The following is a 14,912-nucleotide window of genomic DNA, read 5'->3' as shown; positions in this document are numbered from 1 at the left end:
TCTTCACCAGTTTTTTATAATTTTCTAGACCACACTTGCTTTAAAAGCATACGTGAAGAAACTCACCTTTACAGAGTTGTTTTCAAGGCATATAATTTGGTTTTATAGAAGCAACTCTATTTTCAGACTCCTATTTTCATAACTTTAAATAACATTTAAATACATTATGTAAGTAAAAACACAAAAACAACTGGTACAAACAGATTTAGGGATAAACACATCTGATACTTGGTACACAGGCTGCCGAAACAAGAGAGCAGAACGTGGAAGACAAAAGTTATGTGAACCAAAATCATACAACAAGCCATAGGCTTCAGTAAATATGTTAACAGAGGGACTGGAAAAAAATGTATTATGTGATATGTTGGCAAATTGGAGGTCATTTAAGTGAACTTTTGTTATATTCTTATTTTTATCTCTTTAAATTGAACTTATTTTAGTCTAGTCTTATCAAATTTGTCTATAAATGGGAAAGGAAAGTGGAAATACTTTTTTTCCCCCACAGCTACTAAATATGTAAACACGTTTGTCTTTTTAAATCCACAAAATGAGGTAATACTTACAGCTGAGATGATGAGCTGGCAATCATTTTTTTTTTTTTTTTAATGCACTATAATGCAGATCTGCAGGATGTAGCCCAGAAACAATACCTACAATGAATGCTGAGTATTTGCAGTTTGGAAAATACAACAGAAATGATAAATTTACTTTTAAAATATTGTAGATCTGTTCTGGACACTTTTCAGAAATGCATGGTTAATGAATAGTGTTTACATATAGAGAAAGGAACTAAGAAAAATTGCAAATAGTGGGTATTTTCCCATGACAAGGTGTCAGTTTAGTGATTTTAAATTTAGGTCCTACATGGGGACTCGTTTTAGGCAAAAGACCTGAGAAATATTAATAGTAACCAGGAGCAGCATAAGTATAATTCTGACCATAGATTTGGACTAATATTTATATATTTAATAATTTAAATATAAAACATCTTAAAACTATTTCAAGCCTTTATCTTTAACAATAATTAAAGCTTTCCTTCTCACTTATCTGGAATCACAATCCCTTGCTTCCCAACCATTCCTCTGGATGAACACTAATTCAAGGTTCAAGGTCCTGAATCTCAGGAAGCAATTTAGTTGCATTACCTAGAGCAAAAAAATAAGGTTTTTGTAATCTCCTGTCTTCATATTAATAATATGGAACATATTTCCTATTTTCATGGTGATTTACTTCTTGATATATTTTAGTAAAATGTGCACTCCAAAAGAGATAGCTATTTTATCTGTCTGAATTTTCATCTCTCCATCTCTCTTTTGTATGTGTCTATTTTGTGGCACAAGTTTGATGTAACTTGAGATTCATTAAATAAATGAATGTATGCCACTGAAAGTTTTCCCTGTCATTGATTGATCATTGGCTCTGAAATTAGCAGTGGCTCTGTGATGTTTGGCAATGTCAACATGCCCGCCCCATACAGTAGGCCCTGGTAAATAAACATTTGTGTCAATTTGTAACATTTAATGAATTTCCATAACTGGGCTCCTCATGCATAATGTGTGAACAATTCAGGATTTTTGCTACAATGTCCAATTGTCTTATGTGTTAATACCAGCATACAGAAACTATAGTCTCATTTTAAAAAATATATTAATTTTCAAATGTCTGGGTTTTTGTTATAAGAACAGATTACACTTTTTATACTTAACACTGCAACCTATCTACATTTAATCTTACTATATTATGAAGTAAGTTACAATATATATAATCAAGTATTTAATAATGTTTATACATTATAGTCTAATTTTTAAATCAGGAGGTTTTAAAAATTATATATCAATTTGTCATATATTGTATATCTTTAATCACTTCTGGAGGTTCAGATAATCTTCCAATAAACTATAACAAAATTATAATTTTTATGTTATATGGTTTTGTTATTGTATTATTATGTCTTATTAATAAATCTTAATAGCAGAGGGAGAAAGTGTTATAGTGCTGGCAACACTTAATCAGTAGTTTTCTTCTTCAAAAGTTATTTCAAGCTGTAGTCAAGTATTCTTCTAAATTAATCCTATAATTACTATAAATATTTCATCATATATAACAATTATAATTAAAATTTATCAGATATAATATTGTAGGAGAAATGTGATAATTTAATAAGCTGTATTCTATTTAGGAATTATAATATATATTTTAATTTATTAAGTTCTTTTGATATACCTGATGAATTATTTAAAAAGTTTACATTGATATCATAATTTTTCTTTAGTTTCCCTTTGCAATGTGGCATCAGAAGATAAATATAGGGTGGCCCCAAAAATGTATATATACTTAACAGCTGATATCTCAATTAATGTTCCTTTTCAGATTTAACCCATTAGAATTAATAATTATTCAAAGTGTGTATACACATTTTTGGACACTCTATATATACACACTATAATTACAAATGAATTGTTAATGAAATATGTAACAACTAGAGGCCCATTGCACGAAGATTTGTGCAATAGGCTTTTCTTCCCTGGCTGCCGGCATCAGTTTTCCTCCAGCACCCGGGATCCAGGCCTTCCATCTTCACTCCAGCCAGAGCCTTCAGTCTTTGCTCAGCCAGAGGGCAGCTCCAATAGCTCCCTTTGCCCCCCTGCCCTCTCCCTCATTGCAGGCATCCCATCCTGCCTGGCTGCTCCACACTTGCATGTGTGCTGCCCAGAGGCCCATAGTGGCCAAGGGGTGAGTCGGCCACCATATTTGTTGGGTTAATTTCCATATTCACTCTTGATTGGCTGGTGGGAGTTGTGTAGTGATGGTCAATTTGCATGTTTCTCTTTTATTAGTTAGATACTATCAAATTGTATATGTCTATTTTGTGGCTGATCAGGCCATCAAATAATCATATGTTTTCTATGATTTTTAGGAATTATTACTATAGAATGTAAATACTATTAATTTTCTTTCTCTTTTGAAAAAAAATTGAATAGTAATGAATATTTATATACTATTTTTAAGTGTGAAGAAGCTGTTTTTGTTTATATTTAATTTCTGTTAATAGATTTTAATTGGACTGAGTGTTAATTTAATTATGTGCTTTATTCACATAGTCTAACAATTATTCATAATTACAATATATGTTATTTATAATTAGATATTACTATTATGTCTTCTAATTTTTACTGTAACTTGCCTGTCTGGAATTTAATCTATTTTTCCTGGTATATTATTTTTGTACTATACTGCAAATTTTATTTTTAGATATAGAGTCTTTAATCTCATTTACTTTCAGAATTAACATATTTGGTTTTCGTTAATTTTTGGTGCATTTTTTTAAATTCTTATTTTCATGCTATCATTCAGGCTCCATGAACTGAGTTTCCTCTGAATTTTTCCTCTAGAATTCTATTTAGAGAAAACATATCACATTGATTGTTAATTTTCTACACTAGATATAGCTAATATCTGGTTTCAAAGCATATATGGCAATGAAGAAATAAAAAGTTAAAAGCCTTTTGTGTTTCTGAGCAGTTGATAAGTGGTAAAACCAGGATTTTAATACAGTTCTGATATAAATGACCGTATTGCATGTACCTCAAGTAAAGAAAAAATTATCCTTGTATATTTTATAAGGCTAACAGTTCACACACTGAGCTGTAAAATGATGTTTGAGAATGCAGTAGAACATAGGCAAAGAAACAGAATGAGCTCATTCCAGGAAAGTATATCTGTGTACGACAGGGTCTCTCTGTGTTAATTGGTGTCATATTTTAAAGACCATGGTCAGTAATTTTCATTTGATATAAGTGGTCATTTGGCAACACGATGGTGCTATAAGGAGCTGAATAATGGGATCAAAAGGACACTTCCCTTAGCTGACTATTACTTCTTATTTAATATACATTAAATAGACTATTAGTCAGAACCTTGTAAAGAGGCTATGGCACCATTTATAGTTATTGAAAATAATTTAAATTGTGTTGAGATGATTAAAGGAAAGCATTATGTATAAGAAAATACATGAACAAAGACTTACTTAGATGGATTTGGTGATGTCCTCAGAGAGATTAACAGTCACCTGAAAATGATGAAGCATGTGGTCTTTAGATTGCCAAGGTCAACTTAATAGAACATGGTCAGAGTTTTATAAGAGTGTAATAGTCTTGTTTTTGTAAATATTTAGTTTAGATGACAGTGTGCATGCACATGAAATATTATCACATTGAAAATATACAAATTAAGGCTATATGCATTGTGTCTGGATCTAAAAGCCACGTGCAAATAAATATCTTATTGTAGGTTGCAGAAGGAACCTTCCAGGGGGAAGACAAAACTTTACCTCTGCCTAACTTAGGTTTGCAGCTGCATTTCCAACAAACAATAAATTTGTAGCCAATGACAGTACAAATTGAAGCAGTTCTGTGCATCCACGCCCAGCAAACTGTGGGAAGAGAAATAAGTGAGAGGAAACGAATGGAGTAAAGTTTGCCGATTTTGCTAGTTCATTTCTTCTATGGCGCGATAAGAGTCTGTCTCCAGTAACAGGACATATTATATCCTGCCTTAAGGCAGAAAATGGGGAGCTATTTTTTCTGGGTTTGCTGCTTCTTAATTGCCTTCAGTTCAAAATAATTGTCCTGTCAAACAGGCATATTTTAGGGTGACATATTTGCTTCTTTCATCTTCCCTATTTTCCTCAACCTCCTTAGGGAGGTGTGCTAGTAATGAGAAGCCACATAGAGTGAAGGTGGAACTTTCATCATGGGGAATCTTTTTAGAAATTGTTATAAATATGGATAAATAATTTCCATAACTATGAAGATATTGGTTAATCTAGTAATTGAGTGTAGGGACATATTGGGTATTGAAATTCTGAGAATATTACTGAATAATGTCTTCATGACAATGGTGCAATATGGTATGAAAAGGGCATAGTTTATCAATAGACAAAAAATTGTGACTAAAATAAATCAAGCTAGAAGTTGACTTGTGTAAAACACATAGAAGTGGTAGATAATATGTGAGGGAAGGAAGTTTGTATTTTTCATGTTTCACACATCTTGACAGATTTCATGCTATAAGGATACAATTTTTGCTGTTGTGCCACTTAAATCCTAGACAGAAAGACAGTCCATTGACAAACACATGAACAAAAAAAGTGCAGAAATTAATAATTGGTCTGAAAACATGAACTATAGTTAGTGATAAAAGATGACCAGAATACCACAGCTTTTATATGAAATTACTGATATGAGGGGATATTTGCTTAAAATAAGTAAAACACAGGAATCTTAAATCCAAAATTAAATGTAGGAGGGAACTTGTAGTGAACATTGCTGTATCCTTCTTGTTACAACTTCGTCTGTGGAAACAGATGAAAGAATAATGTTTAGAATGAATTGATAGAAATGATGGCTTCATGGATTAATTTTACTGATTCTATCAAATGGACAATTCTAGTTCATAAAATCCTTGAGACTCTTTGTGTCCTCTCCTTGTGCTCTGTGAGAATATATACAGACTGTGAATTGTGTACCAATAATTAGTGTACAGCATTAGGAATTGCAAGTGATAAATTCTTAATATGGAATTGTCAGAACCCAAATAATGTGTGATGAGTGAGAATTCCTAGATTTTTGTTTTTGCATAGCAAGTAGTACAAACGATACCCAGTTAAATTTAAATTTCTGATGAATAATATCTTTTTAGGATAAGTATGTTCCAAATATTTTGTGGAATACAAATATAAATGATCTGAAATTAAATGTTCACCGTTGTGCTGTATTTTGCCTAGTAACCTTAGGCTTATGAAGTATAGCCTTATTATCTGTTATCTAAGCAGTTGGTTAAAATATTGACTTTTTGCTGCTTAGGATTCACAGCTGAGTCTTTGAGAGAATATGGGACATTTTAGAAAAATAGGACTTTGCAAAAATTATTAACTTTTGCTGTGTGTCAATGACTTATTACTTTCACTCCTCAGTAAGGTGCTAAAAGAGACAAATGCCAGTACTGCTGAAAGAGAAGCTTCTGTTTAATCCGACCTGTCTGAAAGAAGAAAGGACACACATGTGCAGTTGTGAGAAAGGGGAACCTTTCTGCTGCTATGAGCCCCCTTTTCACCTATTAATCCCCCTCCTTCCCATTCCATACCTTCCCCAGGCCTTCACCCCATTATTGTCAGTGCCCATGGGTTATGCATATCCTATAAAATAGTAGCCTAATATGCTAAGTATCTGGTCATCTGGTCAGCTGTTCAACCAATCAAAGCATAATATGCTAATGGTATGCTAAGACCTCTCAACCTCTTGCTATGATTTGCACTGACTACCAGGGGGCAGATGCTCTGACCTATAGGTTAGCTTTTTGCTGGGTTCCAGCTGATTGGGACTAAGAAAAATGTGCTGTACATGCCCTTGACCCCTCTCATGGTCCTTCCCCAGTTGGCCAACCTCTCACATCTTCCCTGGCTCTGATCATGCACCAGTGAGGTCACTTGGCCTGGCCTGTGCTCTCTTGCAATCTAGGACCCCTCGGGGGATGTTGGTGAGCTAGTTTCAGCCAGATCCCAAAGGCCAGGCTGAGGGACCCCACTGGTGCACAAATTCATGCACCGGGCCTCTAGTATGTATATCAGGGGTCCTCAAACTTTTTAAAGTGGGGGCCAGATCATGGTCCCTCAGAGAGCTGGAGGGCCGGACTATATGAACTACTAATTCCTACTGTAACACCTCTGCTGCGCTCACTGCCCAAAAAACCTGGCGGGCCGGATCAGACTCCTCTGCTGGCCGCATGTGGCCCGCGGGCCGTAGTTTGAAGACCCCTGATAAATATTTGGTTTATGTCTTCCTTCCCACACTTTCTTTCCTCTGACCCAGGTCTGGTTCTTTTGGGAAGAGCTATGCTATGATTGTTGTGTATAAATTAGTGAGCAATTCTTGAATTCCTAATTGCTTCAATAAGATCTTTAGACTAAGGGCTCATTGTTTATGGTAACATGAGTAACTCTTTGTTCTTGAAACCAATCAAATACATTGTCATTTAAAATATTTTAGTTTCAAATTGTATGTATTCAGAGACCCAAATAATATTTCTTTAGTTGGGAAAAAATGCTATATATTTTTTAAATGAGATATTGAATTTAAAGAAGTATTATTTCTATATGGTAATATTTAATTAGTTCATAATTACTTACAGTTATTAGTAGTGGGGCCAGTGGGTGAACCAAGCTTCTAATTGATGTTGTAGGTTGTATATCTAAATATTATCTAACAACTGAAACCATACATATAAGTAATTCATGATGAATTTAGCTACTGTATATAACTTGAGAGAGCTTTAGATGGAAACATTCATATTAATTTATTGTACCTGTCTATGTCACATTTTCAATTCTACGCATGTTATAAGCTTCATTTCAGAACAATAATAAAACATAATAAGCAGAGGCCTGGTGATATTAACATGACTTTCCAAGGCCACACGGTGCCATAGGTGAAGATTTAACATAACTCTAGGTATTCCAGAGTCCCAAATACATACTTTCTCAACTATAGTCTCCTGCAAGTTGGAGACCAGAAGAAAGGAGTAAAATTAGAGGTGCATACAGCATTCTTTGTTTTCAGAAAAAAAGTAAAAACTGACTTGAGTAGAAAAATATATTTCTGTGTCTAGATTGAGCTTGTGACAAAAGATATTAGTTGTTGAAATAAATGTTTCAAATAGGACACCGTGGAGTACTAAGTGTCACCTCGAAAACTATCTCAGTCTGGGGGGCCTATTAAAGTGATTGACACTCTCTGTAGCAATAGGGATGATCGTGATAAAGCAGCAAACTACAGAATTTGGTACACACATTTTGGAAGTCATTCATGTCTAGTTAGCTTAATCAGTTATTCCAGCCAAAAATACTTAAAATCTTTGCAGAACAGCGTTTAGCCCATTTAAAACTCTTTTTAACACCATGACATTTTCTTGGGGATAGTTGAAGAGATAAACATTGCATGGAAGAAGTTAAAATTTCTTCTTAGATTTACATTTATTATACCAAGATCATTATGTCAGAGTCAAGAAATAGCACATCATTAGGTCACAACCCGCATAAACATAAGAATTAAATGGCTAAAAAGAAGATAGGTACACCAACATGTCTTTATTCATTTTTTTTCAACATTTTCCTCTCTTTTACTGTGATCTTAATTTTTATTCACATTAAGTGTTCTACCTCTAATCTCCTCTTTTATGTCCTGGTTGCTCTTAGCAACATCAAATTATGATGACTTCCTTCGTACCTTCGCAGTTTTAAGTATGTTTTACTGCTGTGTGACTTGCAGGGCATAATTTAAAGCTGAAATTTAACTTTTTAAATCTTTCTTTGGTTCAGTAAATTTATTACCTATGAGAAGGAAAAGAATTAGAGGAGAAATAATGCTCCGACGCCTCAGTGTTACAGAACCATCTTACCAGGTTTTCTAATCTGTAGGGCTCAGTTAAGCAAGAAGGGCCAAGGAAGATGTGAAAGGGCTGTGGTTGCTTCAGTGACAGGGAAAAAACTTGGCTTAAGTGCTGAGACCATACTCATTGCCATTCTAATGGAATTGCGAGATCAACTGGAAAATATTTAAATATGGTCATGCAGGTAAGTTTCCAAAGTAAAGGTTCGGAGTTTAAATACTCCATCCTTATAACAGGAATACAAATCTACATCTCTGTGTAAAAGCACAAACTTAGTTCAAGGGCAAAAGTTAGTCGCCAGTCAAAATAATGTGCCCTCCCCTCACTGAAATAAAACTCATGTAAAAAAATCAATATCAAGACAGCAATTCTCTGATAGAAAGAACAATGAGTTAGGCTCGGCATGTGCGTAGAAAGGCTTGAGATCAATCTAGGAATATTTGTATTTATCATTCAAGCCAATATAGGAGTCTTAGACCTGTTCACAGACTTAGAGATATTCTAGATGAATCAACCATGTGAATTTGAACTGACTGTTGTGAATAAGATTTTGTCTTCTAGAATTAAATCTGAGAGGGGACAAAGTGGCAATAAATAAGTGGCTAATAGGAAAGTAATTGACTTTGTGTGATTTCACATACCTTGTTAAAAAAAAAAAGATAACAAACTAAAATGGATATAGTGCAGCATAAGAATAAGGAAGACTTGTACTAAGATTTAATGCATAAAGAGTATTCATCTTTAGAAAATGTAGGCTTTATGATCAAATACGAGATAACAGCATGTATATGAATGTACAAATAATCACATATCAGAGGAGGGAAGAAAGGGAAAAAATCCTCAGGAGATAAAAAGTTTAGAGAAAGCACAAATTCAAGAAATAAAGTAATACAGCAATATCAAAGCCCAGTTCCTAGGGTTTACACATTCCTTTTGGGACTTAGAACTTGGACATAGGTAACAGACCTGAGGTCTTGTTAATTAGAAATAAAAGTATCTCTCTAACAATGGCAAATTCTGAGAAAAATGTCCTTAAGATGAGGCAGGGGGGAAGTCCAGAACCAATGCAAGCATCTGCAAGGTGGATGGTGATGAAGATAGCAGGTGCCTTCCTAGACCCCTGGCCCTAGGCAGGAATTCCACCCCTCTCATGGCCTCCACCCTCCCCTCACTAAACAGCTGTATAAGAGAAGTACCTATGCCACTTTTTTTTATGTGAACTTCCCTGGCCCACCCTCAGACAAGTGAGCTTCGCCCAGGAGCACAATATTATCCCCCTCCCTCCCCCCCTTTAATCACCTGAACTCTGTGTCTTGCTTCTGCATGGCAAACCTCTCAGCTGGAACCTTACAAATGTCTGACCCACTTTGATTCTGAATAAAGAAAGGTGAAGAAGAGCTTCCTTAAAATTTCATTTTCCATGACTATATTTTACTGGACCATATTAAAGCAGGAATTTTAGGGGTGAAATAGGACAGATTTAGGAAATATTAGAAATTTTGGAAATTAAGGAAGCACAGGGCTGCAGGGCAGCAGAAGGTATATTTCCATAGAATAGGGGAAGCTGAAAAGCTGCAACAGGTATATTTCCATAGAATGAGGAGTTGGGAACAGAAAAAGGTCTACATTTACAAAATAAAGAGAACAAAACCCTACATTCAGAATGAGAGGAAAAAAGCCCCCCAAAATAGAAAAACAATAAGGAAGGAGTGGAGGAGAACCTCACATGTCCCAAGTGATGTTCAACCTTTGAGCTCAGGAGTTACTATAGTAACCAGTCTAAGGGAATAGTGACCAAACAGAGGGGACATCAAGGCACCAGGATCTGTAGCCTTTATAAGCCACAGGGAAAAGGAACTCAGCGGGACATTTTACCTTCCCTATGTGGGAGTCCATTCTGTGGGACTTGTCCCCTCTCCCCATATAGGAGTCTGTACTTGTTCTTTGATAAATCTCCACCTTTGCTATACCAATTTCTGTCTGTGGATTCATTCTTTGATTCCGGTGGACAAAGAATACAAATTCCAATCCAAAAATTCTGTATCAATATTTTACACCACAACTACTTTCTGAAAAACATAAGTGGATAATTTGGTTTAAATTGACCTCCATTAAGTAATGTCTCTATTTTCCTAGGAGAAACAAAAGCAAAGTTTACCTTAAATAGATCTCAACATAGTACCTCAAAAGTGTTCCCAAACTATGGACAAAATAAAAATCACAAAGCACATGCAGAAAGCAGCCACCATTAGAGAAAGAGACCATAGAAACATTGAATAATCACCTGACCAGCAGACATTGAATTTATCAGAAATAGACCATAAAATAAGTTTGCCTCATATAGTGAAAGATAAATCACTATTTTAAATTCTTGGATTTAAAAAAATAATTCAGCTTTTTGTTTTTTAAAAGACATATTTAAAAATACTAAACAAAAAAGACAGGTATAGGTAATTTACATGAAGCAAATTAGACAAATTTACATTAATGCAGAAAGAATCATTTTATAATGATAAAATATTTGATTCAACAGGAATATATAAAAATCTTAAGTGAGAATATGCCTGATAACTTAGCTTGAAGGTAGAAAAACAGTGAATAAAATTCCAAGTAGTAAAAATATACATATTTAAATCAAAGTTGACAAATTTTTAACACATCATTCCTTGGAACTGACTGATAAATCAGATACAATAATCAGGAAAAAAAAAAAACCCTGAAGATTTGAGCAGCACAGTTAAGAAACAGAAAAAGAGAGTAAGTTTCACCACCACCATCATCAACAAAATAGGTAATCACAATTTTCTTCAACATTCTGAGATAAATGAAAACAAGAGCAGGTGCTCAAACAAATGCCAAGAAAAGTATAAAAGAAGTGTGTATTTGTGAGAGATGTAATTTCCAACTTAATTGTCTGAATTTAGACACAGATTATGTCTGTCTGGGCAAACAGTGCCTGAAAGGATGGGAGAACCATTTAAATAAATGTGGTGCAATATCAATGAACAGGAGGATACTATTGCTGATATTATTTTTAAGCAACCCTTTCCAACCTTTTTCCAAAGTATTCTGGAAAATGAAAAAGTTAGGTGCAAACAATGATCAATGAAGTAAAAATGTAGAACTTGAATTCAAAACAGAGGTCAAATCCAGGAATGCAGATCTAGTGACCATCCTCAAAGAGTTGATTTCTGAAATCATGAAAATGGCTGATTATTCCAGGACAATTATATTCTAGAAAGTTTTAAAAATAGAGCCCATAATTTTATTTAGAAAGTTTTAATTTCATAAAGAGTAAAGAAAAATAGGCCCATACATTAAGTAACATTTATTCATCTCTACTTTATATAAGTTTACTGTAAATATATTAATATAGAGATATTATAATAATTCACACTACTATAATTTATAATCTATTAAACAAATCATAGATTCTTAGAAGGAATTAATTTCATAAATTATTGAGCATTGAGTTGTGTTGTTGTTGTTGCTTTTTTAAATAAATTATTTCCAGTTAAACATTAGCCTTGAAAAGTGCTTTATACCCTGTATATAAAGGGAAAAATTACTTTTAAAAATAACACAGATAAGGACACAATTTGGATTCAAACATCTGTATGAGCCATTCAGGAACCTATGCTCTTTCTTTCTTTAGAAAAAGTTATCTATATTATGAAACTATATTATACTATATTATACTATAGTAGAAAGCATTATGGATAGCCTCCTTTTCCCCCCATTGATGCCCTCTCCCTGCATCTTTTCACTTCATCAAACAAGAGAAGTTAAGCAGGGTAGCATTAAAGGAAATGTCTTTATGATTAAGAAATCATTAGAAATCTGGTTGTGTAAAATGTAGACATAACTCTCAGTGATTAATGAATTTGCCTGAGGAAGAGGAAGCCAGAAATGACATAATATTATGAGAAATATGACTTAGGGAATATAGCCAAGAATATGATCTTCAGGGAAGAAGTAAGCTGATTGGAAGTTTCTTAAAGAATAAGTGTAACTAATATGTTAGCAAGCAAAATGAAACTGGAATGGAAGGGAAAATTGCTTTAGAAAGAATGTCATCATTAATTTCTTTAGATCCCTGAGAAGAAATATGGGTATCAAACCAAGTGTCTCTGATTTAAGAGCCCCTATTTCTTCCAAGGACACAGAATGAGAGAATACTTGCAAACCCTGGTTATATGAATAGCACAAATGAATGAATAGCAAGCAGAAGCACTAATAAAATTATAACAGAAAATAATAATCCCTACAAACAACCAATGAGCAAACAAGAAGTATAAACAAAAAAAAGCTCACAGACACAGACAACAGCATGGTGGTTACCAAGGGAAAAAGGGTGGGAGGTAATCAAGGGTAAAGTGGGTAAAATATGGGTGATGGAAGATTTTATTTTGAGTGGTGGGCACTCAATGTAAAGCATTCATGATGTATAATGAACTGTGCACTTGAAACCTATGTAATTTTATTAACCAATATCACTCCAATAATTTTAATGAGAAACATTTCTATTAGAAAATGTCATTAAAATACAGGTGAAGACTTGTGTTAACTCATCTTTAAAAGTCAGAAAAATCTCTGCCCTGGCCAGGTAGCTCAGTTGGTTGGAGCATCATCCCCATAGCCAAGGATTCCAGTTTGATCCCTGGTTATGGCACATTCAAGAAACAATCAATGAATGTATAAACAGGTAGGACAATAAAATTTATGTTTTCCCCTCTGTGTCTCTCTCTCTCCTTTCCTTTTTTCTCTCCATAATAAAGTTATCTAAAAGTCAGTTAATTTTAAATAATAAATTTTTAAAAGTCAGTTAATTTTAAAGATTTAATTGTTTCTAGTGAATGATTTGTGAATTGGGCAACATAACATCTAGCAAGTAAAAAGGAGCTCCAAGGATCTGTACAAAATGGAGGCTTTTATAGAAAGAAGGGAAAAGGGACACAGAAAGACCAGATTACCTCATCTCTCTTTAAAGTATAGAAAGGAGGCTATGTGGCAAATTACCTCATTGGTTCTGACCAGAAAATTCCAGACTATGTTCCTGGGGAAAGTTGCAATGAAATTAGGTAAGGTATCAAGTCTTGATTTGGTGATATGAGCTTAACACAAGGGGCTCCATTTTGGGTCTGTCATGGCTTTTAACAATATGAAAAAATGTTCTCCACACCATAAGAGATTCTGGAAGTAATATAAGCTTAAAGATGATAAAGTCTAATTGCATAAACTATTAGTCTTTAAAACTTTCAGGAGGAATTTAAAGAACAACAATATACACTGAGTGGCCAGATTATTATGATCTCTTAATGCATAATAATCTGGGCACTCAGTATATAACCTATATAATAAAAGGCTAATATGCAAACTGTCCCCTTGATCAGGAGTTCAGACAACAGGCAGGCCAGCCAACTGCCCATGTCCCCTCTCCATGGCCAGACTGGCCAGAACCCACCCATGCACAAATTCATTGCACCGGGCCTCGAGTATATATTATGTGGCCAGATTATTATGTGTTCAGAGATTTTAATAATCTGGCCATTCAGTGTATGCCAATAAATAATGCTTCCTTTAAATTTTGAATTCCTTTCACTAAATTCCATGACGCCCCGTGAAACAGAAATTTTAGGGGTAAAATAGGATAGGTTTGGAGAATTTTAGAAATTTTAGAAATTAAAAGGACCATGGAAGAAGCACAGGGTTATAGAGCAGCAGAAAGTATATTTCCATAGAATAAGGGAGTTGAAAAACTGCAACAGGTACATTTCCATAGAATGAGAGAGCTGGGAACAGCAAAAAGTCTATATTTACAAAATAAAGAGAAGGAAGACTTCATGCAGAAAGGGAAGAAGAAAGCCCAAAGGGAATAGGAAAACAATAAGGAAGGAGTGGGGGAGAGGGTAAAAACTAACATGTCCCAAGTGAGATTCCACCTTTGAACCCAGGAGTTACTATAGTAACCACTCTAAGGGAATAGTGACCAGGATCTGTAGCCTTTATAAGCCTTAGGGGAAAGGAACTCATCAGGACTCTTCCCTCTCCCTACCTGGGAGTCTATACTTGTTCTTTAATAAGTTTCCACCTTTGCTATACCACCTTCTCTCCGTGGATCCATTCTTTGACTCTGGCAGACAAAGAATCCGGAATATCCTGCCCAAGTGAACACTGTGCGCTCTAGTCCAAAAATCCCATATCACCTGTAGTAGAAAACTTCAGAGATATGGTTTCAACTGACATCACATGCCTCCCCTTTTGGGGAATGTAATAATGAAATATTTTTTATATTGACATGATGTTTTTTAATATTATTTTTCTGAGAGTTCTCTCGATTTTAAATTAGTTCCTTATATTAAAATCTCTAAGAAGAGAGGCTCCACCAGAATCAAGACAGAATAAGAAAAAAAAAAAGTATTTCAGAATGAATGTATTCTGAGTTACTCAAAACACACAGACACACA

This window comes from Pipistrellus hanaki, assembly GCF_964339955.1.
Source record: "Pipistrellus hanaki genome assembly, chromosome: 2".
NCBI lineage: Eukaryota > Metazoa > Chordata > Mammalia > Chiroptera > Vespertilionidae > Pipistrellus > Pipistrellus hanaki.
This window is presented reverse-complemented; position numbering follows the sequence as displayed.